We start from the raw sequence: 10,762 nt of genomic DNA, 5'->3' as shown, positions 1-10,762 counted from the left end.
TTAAGGGTCATCTCCGGTAGGTAAACTGAATCAGTGAGGGACTACTACTTGTGTTATCCTGCAATTCTCACAAACACATTAGTCCCTCAACCAGGTTTGTCGTCAATACTCCAAAACCAACTAGGGGTGACACTAGATGCACTTACAGAAGTTTCATGATCATCATCATTAGTTTCCTCACTAATTGGTGTAGGAATCAATGGAACTGATTTCTGTGATGAACTACTTTCCAATTCGGGAGAGGTACAATTACCTCATCAAGTTCTACATTCCTCCCACTCACTTCTTTCGAGAGAAACTTCTTCTCTAGAAAGGATCCATTCTTAGCAACGAATATCTTGCCTTCGGATCTGTGATAGAAGGTGTACCCAACAGTTTCCTTTGGGTTTCCTATGAAGACGCATTTCTTCGATTTGGGTTCGAGCTTATTACGTTGAAACTTTTTCACATAAGCATCATAGCCCCAAACTATAAGAAATGACAGCTTAGGTTTCTTGCTAAACCACAATTCATATGGTGTCGTCTCAACGGATTTAGATGGTGCCCTATTTAACGTGAATGCAGCTGTCTCTAATGCATGACCCCAAAACGATAGTGAGAAATCGGTAAGAGACATCATAGATTGCACCATATCTAATAAAGTACGGTTATGATGTTCGGACACACCATTAATATGTGGTGTTCCAGGTGGCGTGAGTTGCGAAACTATTCTGCATTGTTTCAAATGAAGACCAAACTCGTAACTCAAATATTCTCCTCCACGATCAGATCGCAAAACTTTATTTTCTTGTTACGATGATTTTCCACTTCACTCTGAAATTCTTTGAACTTTTCAAATGTTTCAAACTTATGTTTCATCAAGTAGATATACCCATATCTGCTCAAATCATCCGTGAAGATCAGAAAATAACGATACCCGCCGCGAGCCTCAACACTCATCGGATTGCATACATCAGTATGTATTATTTCCAATAAGTCAGTTGCTTGCTCCATTGTTCTGGAGAACGGAGTTTTAGTCATCTTGCCCACGAGGCATGGTTCGCAAGCATCAAATGATTCGTAATCAAGTGATTCCAAAAGCCCATCAGCATGGAGTTTCTTCATGCGCTTTACACCAATATGACCTAAACGGCAGTGCCACATATAAGTTGCACTATCATTATTAACTTTGCATCTTTTGGCTTCAATATTATGAACATGTGTACGATCGAGATTTAATAAACCATTCACCTTGGGTGTATTACCTCAGACGATTTTATTCATGTAAACAAAATAACAATTATCCTTGACTTAAATGAATAACCGTATTGCAATAAACATGATCCAATCATATTATGCTTTACGCAAACACCAAATAACATTTATTTTAGGTTCAACACTAATCTCGAAGGTAAAGGGAGTGTGAAATGGTGATCTTATCAACCTTGGAATCACTTCCAACTCACATCATCACCCCGCCCTTAACTAGTCTCTGTTTATTTTGCAACTCCCATTTTGAGTTACTACTCTTAGTAATTGAACCAGTATCAAATACCAAGGTGTTGTTATAAACACTAGTAAAGTACACATCAATAACATGTATATCAAATATATACTTTTGTTCACTTTGCCATCCTTCTTATCCGCCAAGTATTTAGGGCAGTTCCACTTCCAGTGACCATTTCCTTTGTAGTAGAAGCACTCAGTTCCAGGCTTGGTCTAGCTTTGAGCTTCTTCATGGGAGTGGCAACTTGCTTGCCTTTCTTCTTTGAAGTTCCTCTTTCTTTCCCTTTGCCCTTTTCTTGAAACCAGTGGTCTTGTTAACCATCAACACATGATGTTATTTCTTGATTTCTACCTTCACCGATTTTAGCATCGCGAAGAGCTTGGGAGTTACTTTCGTCATCCCTTGCATATTATAGTTCATCACTAAGTCCTAGTAACTTGGTGATAGTGACTAGAGAACTTTATCAATTACTATCTTATCTAGAAGATTAACTCTGTAGCGACCCGACCCGAATGGATCAAGTCTCTGTGCTTAAGTGTCATCCCTGGATCGGTATGCTGACACACACAGTACTCGAGGATTTGTAACAGAGGTAAATCACATGTATAAAGTAACGTAAATACTATTACCTCAATCCAAAATAGTGGAAGTAACAAGGTTGTGGATTCCCATCAACACCAACGTCAAAGTTGAGTGTAGAAATCATACCCTAACGTATCACTTACTCGTCGTAAGATAATCCTGCAACATGAGACGTTGCAGCCACAAAGGGTCAGTACATTGAATGTACTGGCAAATTCACACCATAGAGAAATGATGAAAAATGGCTATCACTACATGCATATATGGCTGGTGGAAAAGCTCTATGGTCATAAGGTTTTTGTGAAAAGCCAATTTTTCCCTACTGCAAATGAATAAATTTTATTTAACTATCATGGTGGTTGTTAAACATTGAGAATGGTTGACAGCATTCTCAATCCCAATTAAGTAACATCCTTAAACCCAACAAAATTAATTTAAAGTAACGTGATGAGATTCACATGATAATCCAACTACTAGATACTCAAGACGTCCATAATCGGGGACACGACTAATCATGATTAGTTTATACACTCTGCAGAGGTTTGCGCACTTTTCCCCACAAGACTCGATCGCCTCCGTTTGATTTCTCGCACTACATGGTGATTGAGAAACGGATGACCGAGACATAGTCTTTCAGAAGCACTAGCACCTTACGATCGGGTAGACCGTTACACCTACTTTCCCCTACATCTGCTAGTCTACCACTATAAGAGTTCGCACAACTTAGTCAACTATGCTAGAGCCCATAGTAGCTTGTGGCCGCACACGGAAGTTTCTAGCATGAATAATCTCATGATCCCTTTGAGCCTGGGTAGCGGTCCATAAAAAACAGGCAATCCTGAAATACCCAGGTGCCTAGACAAGCAATCGCTGGAATACCTAGGTGCCTCAATCCACCCAGATGTGTGTTAAAGTTGCCACCTTAAGTAAACCATTAATTAACAATCTCACATCTGTCATGAATACTCTCAAACCCAATCCACATCTACGAGCATAGCATAGCAGTATAAGCATAACGTAAAAGTAACTCCTAAGGTTTGAATGAAGGGCAATAGGTTCCTACCTCATCAAATACTTCCCAATACCCACATGTTCTCAATCCTACTCATGCAATGTTTGAGGTTGAAACTAATGCATAAAAACTGGGTATGAAAGGAATATGATCAAAGGGTGAACTTGCCTGCAATGTTGATGAAGATGATTCGCACTCAAAACTCTTGATAGTTCTACTCGTCACACTCCGGTCAATCTATCGTAAGCAAGCAATAGTAACCACACATAAGCAATCACTCAGAAGATCAGAAAGAACGAAGAAAACGATTCAGAAAACTTCAAAACCAATCAAATAACCCTTGCAACATAAAACAATTTCTAATAGTACCAAAAATATGTGAATTTGGCCTTATCAAAAAATTTAGGTCAAGAGCTTCGATCTGCAAAAAGAATCAACTCAAACGGAGTTACGAAACTCAAGTTATGATCAAACGAAGTTTGAAACTAAATCTGATCTAATTCAAATTTTAAAATTTCAAAAACATGTTTGAGTTGGATTACTGGATAGAGGAGATTGTAACGAAGATGTGAGCGTTGGTTTCGTTGGATTTGGACAAACGAGTAAAAAGTAGTGATCGTGAAGATCAGGGACTAAACTGTAAATAAAACATCTACAAGGAAGTCCCTGTCTAAAACTAACAGAAAAGGAAAAGACTAAAAAGCGAACGCTCGTTTATAAGATCTAAACAGTGGATGTTCTCTGTTTATTAAAACCAAAAAAACAAATCTAGTCTAGGTTTTTTTTTTAAAATGAGGTTAAAAGAAAAACTGGATCGGACCGGCAGTTTTATACCGGTTCGGAAGGTTTTGACGACGGCGGAGGTCTCCGGCGAGACAGGACGTTCAGGAGGGCGGCGAAGGGATCGGGGAGGGGCGACGCGGCGAGGCGAGGAGGATGGCGGCGTCGGCGGTAGTCAACGGTGACGGGACGGAGCGGGGTGGCGGTGGTGGATCTCGCCGGCGGCGGCGGTGCGGTGCGGCAAAGAGGAAAAAGGCGGCGGCAGCGGAGCTTATATAGAGGGGGGGCGGGGTTGCGTGGAGGAGGGGGCAAAGGCGGCGAGGAGAGGCAGGGCGGAGCATGGCGGCGACGCGGCGTGGTAGAGGCGGCGGACTCCCGCTTGGAGTCGGGGCGATGGCGGTTGGCGGCTTGGGCTGGGCCGTGGCCTGGCCTCGGAGCTGGGCCAGCCCAGTCGGCAGATTTTTTTATAAAGATTTTCAAGACAACATAAAAATAAATAAATAAAAATAAATAAAAATTTTATTTAGGCATATAATATACCAAAATTTGCAGAAAAAGATTTTCTACAACATGGACATTTTTATAATGCCAAATAAAATCCACACAAATTCATATAATTCAAAGAGTGCTACTGGTCTAGTAAAATCCAATAAAAATCATTTTAAAAATACCAAAATGATTTCAAATTAATTTTTCTCCAATTTTCTATTGTAGGGAATCATGTTACCCTATTTTCCATGTATTTTGCTTTTGGAGAAAAATAATTTGAATAAAACTCAAATGACCCAAATTGAAAAATAATTATTTCAAATGGATTTTAAATTTGAGTTTCTTTGAAACTCCCAACTCATATTTCATATGTTTCGAAGAAGTCATTTTATCTTCTCTCGTGAAAATCATTGAGTTGCATAAAGTCTCTAAATTGGAAAATATTTTCAAAATGAAATTCAAATATTTTCAAACACCCCTTTCATTTATTTAAATGGAAGAAGTCATGTCATCTTCTCTCCAGGGTTTTGTGATGAAAAGAATTTGAATTCACGGGGATCAAAATGCAAAAGGTGAAAGTTTGGGAAAGTCCTTCTATTCCCTCTCATTTAACTTTCAAAAAGTTTTGAATTTCACTCAATCAATCACACAACAATCAAACAATCAATCAATCTATCTATTTATTATAACATTCCAAATTTAGAATTTTGGGATCTTACAAACCTACCACCCTTAAAATGAATCTCGTCCTCGAGATTCGGAGAGGCTAGCAAGAAAAGGTTAGGGTTTGGGGTCTTCTCAAAATCCATCGATCATCACAGGGGTCTGGGGTGCTACCACCCTTAGAAGCATGGTCACTGTTCCATCAAAACTCATATACTCCATCCTTATTCTTGACAGTGTTGGTCTTCTCAGATCCTCAAGAAAATTCCTTCTCTGAGCTCTTCCGGTAGTGGCATAACCTTTTCCTCAATTCTTCTGTCATTTCCTCTTGGTAAGGTTATTCCGAGATTGGGTCTTCTTAGCTGACGGGTCTGGCGCCAATACTAAACAACTATCGATATCTTATGGCGGTCATCCAATTTTGGTTTCTCCTGCAGGAAATGGGTCTGGTTGATCCTCACCGTATAACCTATGGTTGACAAAGCTGCCTTGTACAAGGGAAAAAATACATATACCATTCTAAGGCTTAAACAAGGTTTAATATCGTCGTCTCTCTACTATGGGTAAGTCACTTAGATTTACCATCCCATATAGCAAGGCGAATAATAAGAGTAAGTCGGTATGGTGATCAATCCATCCCGCACCCAAATCATTACCTTGTACATGGTTTAGCGAATCTCGCATTCTAAGACTCGTTCATCCTCACAGGCATTGCAGAATTTCTCTTGTCAATGAACCAAGTTCGGATATATCCATAGATTCTGCAAGCCAGACAAACATCTATCATTTCTTCACAACTCTCAGGTTTTGCGTTACTCCTACAAGATCATCTATCGATAAAATCGTGACTTCTTCCAAGGTTTTTCCTTCAGCAAGAATGTGCTTGCTTCTTGGCAGGTCCTGGGGCCTGTGGGTTATGGCCCATCTCATCACTTGTAAACCTTGAACTCATCCTAGGGGCAACTGATTGTTGTTCCATCATCCAACTTACTAGTATTCTTAAATCCATCCAATTGTACTGTATTCCTTCCTTCTATTGGCACCAAACTAGGACATGATTACTCAGACTCATTATGGAATTTCCATTGATCCATATTTCCAACATCATACCTCTTTTATATTCGATAGTAATTCATCTCTTCATCCTCGTGGGATATCCCTCACACCGAGATAAAAACTTATACTTATGAAGTCCATATTCTACTTCGTGGAACATCATTATCCTTTCCAGGGTCAAGCGTCCTTACAGGGGAATATTGGCCATCTCTGCATAGCACTTCTTCAACTGGGAAACGTGAAACACATCATGAACTCCTGATAGTCCTTCGGATGACTCCAACTTGTTGGCCACTTCTCCCATACGCTCCAAAACTCGGTATGGTCCTACAAATCTCGGGGCTAACTGTCCCTTAACTCCAAATCGTTTAACTTCTCGCAGAGGGGTCACACGAAGACATGCTCTATCTCCAATCTCATGGACTACCTCCTTGCATTTTTTTTGAGTCTACATAACTCTTCTGCCTGGGCTATGCTACCTTCAATCTATCTCGAATCAACTTAACATTCTCTTCTGACTTCTTGATCACATTTGGTCCAAAAAACTGACGGTCTCCAACTTCATCCCACATACTCTTCGGGCATCACACATGTCGAGACGAAACTTGTATTCACATTGTCTGAAATCCACTCAGTGGAGTATCCTTATCTTTTCCAGGGGTCAAGGGTTCTTATAGGGTACTACCACCCTTAAAATGCACAAATCTTCCATAGACCATATTTCTCATATCCGCAAAATGGTCAAAATCCTTCTTCATAGAGTAACTACTCATAAAATCCATATCAGTACCAATGATGCTAACTTTATTCACTCTCAGTTGATTACAATCTCTCGCTTTTCCATTACATGTCTCAACTCAACACCTCAATATAAAAGAAAATGTTCTCACTTCTACTACTCCATTTCTTTTGTTGCAAACTCAACTATTTAGCACAAGTTTCCTTCTCCTTGGGAATTCTCTGGCAAAGTGCCATGCTCCATTACAACTAAAACATATTACTTCTGACAAGTATCGAGGTTTCCTTTTTGGGCAACTATTGAGGTAGTGCTTTGACTCCTTGCACCTATAACTGGTGATATGACTCAGATCCTTCCTCGAATCCACTCTGCTTCTCTTTTTGGACTTTTCCATTCCAATTATGGCTTCTATTTCCTGTGGGTCATACTCTACTTCCTCTGTCAGGAATTCTACTAGATCCCCATTCAAACAATTTTGGGAGATGTGTCCTTCTTCTCCACATGAATAGCAAGACTTAGTGCAGGGTTTACTCGGGTCTTCTTTAGGTGTGTCCTCCATCCCTTCCTTCATCACAGCTTCTTCTAAAATTTCCATGAGGGCTCCTTTCATTACTTCTTTCTTCTGCTGGATGGTTCGTTGTACCATGGGGTAAATGTGACACTGAGCAGGATAGTGGGTAGTCCCTTCACACAAGAAACAAGTAATCTGCCTAGTTGGGCATGCTTCAGCTGGGTGATTTCCTTCACAATTAGGGCATTCATCCTTGTGTTCTTTATGGGTGTGTCCTATTTCTCCACAAATCTTGCATGCACAAGGTTTCTTCATATCCTTTGCATAAGGCTTCAACCTCTGGGACACAAGCCGAGACTTTGGCAAAGTCAACTTAAATTCTTTCCAAGTGGTTACTCCTTGCCATCCATTGATGGTTTGGTACATCCTCCACCAAGTAGCAGCACCTCTTTCAAAGCACTGAAGAGCATGCTGGGTCATATCCTTTCCGACTACAGAGTTATTCTTCATGTGATCCTCCCTGTTCTGAATCCATTGGTCCGTCTCCATTTGACTCATTGGTCCAGAAAATATAAGCTCATCTTCATTCATCCTCTATTGGGTCCATGGGTTTGGGGTGAGATAAGAGAGATAGAGAGGGATACACGCAATACAAACAATAGTTTTGAAAAGACAGATTTTATCTGTGGCTGTCGATAAAAACATCAAACAAATGACAACTCACAATCGCCGCATCTAACGTAGGTATACGACAGGGGTTTGGTCTTATAAAGGTCAATAAATCTTCAAGGTCATCTAACTCTTCAAGTCTTGTTCATTCCTCCAATGGCTTCTTCCGATCATGCTTGTCTTTCTCAAGTTCTTTTGCCAGATCAACTCTGTTGACGTGAAGTCTCTTGTGACGACCTTTAATATTATGGAGTTGCGTTCCAAACTTCTGGTTTCAACATCCTTCGCATGAACCGTGGTTCTACTGTCCTTTAGTTCCTGACAAATCTCCGGTATATCGAGGTTTTGCCCTCCAGGTTGGCTACTTTCAGCTTCTGATTCCTGAGTTCTTCACGAAATGCTTCCTTGTTTAATACGGCTTCATGGAGCTCCACCTTAAACTTCTTGATGTACTACTCCTGATCCTGGTGATACACCGGCTAAGGTTAAAACTCCATCTTACTGATAGGTGCTCCATCAGCCTTCTTCCATCAAATCCATTCTGAAGAAATGCATCCTTAACTCAGCACGGTGACAATAGCATTAGCAAGAGATAACATCATGGATAGCTGTGTTTCTGCTCTTGTCAGTTCCATGAGCTATCATTCCATAGTTGATATCTCCTGCCTTAGAACTTTGAGTTTTTTAACTCTCCATGCTCTGGTCTTTCTTTGATACACCTTGATCTCGGGTATTGACAGCTTCCATATTTTGCCAAGTTCCATAAGGGTAGCCTTCCTAGGTCATACAAATTTTGGAAATGCTTCATAGCCTCCAAATACTACTAGTCTTTAGAGCCTTCAACAGTTGTAGCTTCCATTATCATAATGTATGGTAAAATCCTCTTCATTACATAGTGGTCGTGGTTGTCCGATATCTTGTATTTCTTGGGGTGGTCTCATCAATCGAATCTTTGTGTGGTCAAAAGGGAAAAGGAGGGTATGGTCTCACTAAAAGGGGATATTTGAATAAGCTCAGAAGAGAAGAGAGGTAAAAGATCTTTTGAAAAGTAAAGTTTTAGAGAAAAATCTTTCCTATGGGCTTGCCAGTTTCTAGGGTCACGTCCTACAGTCAACATGTGCTCTGATACCATCTTGTAGCGACCCGACCCGAATGGATCAAGTCTCTGTGCTTAAGTGTCATCCCTGGATCGATATGCTGACACACACAGTACTCAAGGATTTATAACAGAGGTAAATCACATGTATAAAGTAACGTAAATACTATTACCTCAATCCAAAATAGCGGAAGTAACAAGGTTGTGGATTCCCATCAACACCAATGGCAAAGTTGAGTGTAGAAATCGTAACCCTAACATATCACTTACTCGTCGTAAGATAATCCTGCAACATGAGACGTTGCGGCCACAAAGGGTCAGTACATTGAATGTACTGGCAAATTCACAGCATAGAGAAATGATGAACAATGGCTATCACTACATGCATATATGGCTGGTGGAAAAGCTCTATGGTTATAAGGTTTTTGCGAAAAGCCAATTTTTCCCTTGCAAATGAATAAATTTTATTTAACTATCATGGTGGTTGTTAAACATTGAGAATGGTTGACAGCATTCTCAATCCCAATTAAGTAACATCATTAAACCCAACAAAATTAATTTAAAGTAATGTGGTGAGATTCACATGATAATCCAAGTACTAGATACTCAAGACGTCCATAACTGGGGACACGGCTAATCATGATTAGTTTATACACTCTGCAGAGGTTTGCGCACTTTTCCCCACAAGACTCGATCGCCTCCGTTTGATTTCTCGCACTACATGGTGTTTGAGAAACGGATGACTGAGACATAGTCTTTCAGAAGCACTAGCACCTTACGATCGGGTAGACCGTTACACCTACGTTCCCCTACATCTGCTAGTCTACCATTGTAAGAGTTCGTACAACTTAGTCAACTATGCTAGAGCCCATAGTAGCTTATGGCTGCACACGGAAGTTTCTAGCATGAATAATCTCATGATCCCTTTGAGCCTGGGTGGCGGTCCATTAAAAAAACAGGCAATCCTGGAATACCCAGGTGCCTAGACAGGTAATCGCTGGAATACCCAGGTGCCTCAATCCACCCAGATGTGTGTTAAAGTTGCTACCTTAAGTAAAACAATCTCACATCTGTCATGAATACTCTCAAACCCAATCCATGTCTACGAGCATAGCATAGCAGTATAAGCATAACGTAAAAGTAACTCCCAAGGTTTGCATGCAGGGCAGTAGGTTCCTACCTCATCAACTACTTCCCAATACCCACATGTTATCAATCCTACTCATGCAATGTTTGAGGTTGAAACTAATGCATAAAACTGAGTATGAAAGGAATATGATCAAAGGGTGAACTTGCCTGCAATGTTGATGAAGATGATTCACACTCAAAACTCTTGATAGTTCTACTTGTCACACTCCGGTCAATCTATCTTAAGCAAGCAATAGTAACCACACATAAGCAATCACTCGGAATATCAGAAAGAACGAAGAAAATGATTCGGAAAACTTCAAAACCAAGCAAATAACTCTTGCAACATAAAACAATTTCTAATAGTACCAAAATTATGTGAATTTGGCCTTATCGGAAAGTTTAGGTCAAGACCTACGATTTGCAAAAAGAATCAACTCAAACGGAGTTACGAAACTCAAGTTATGATCAAACGAAGTTTGAAACTAAATCTAATCTAATTCAAATTTTAAAATTTCAAAAACATGTTTGAGTTGGATTACTGGATAGAG

Source organism: Triticum dicoccoides, chromosome 5A, assembly GCF_002162155.2.
Source record: "Triticum dicoccoides isolate Atlit2015 ecotype Zavitan chromosome 5A, WEW_v2.0, whole genome shotgun sequence".
Lineage (NCBI taxonomy): Eukaryota > Viridiplantae > Streptophyta > Magnoliopsida > Poales > Poaceae > Triticum > Triticum dicoccoides.
This window is presented reverse-complemented; position numbering follows the sequence as displayed.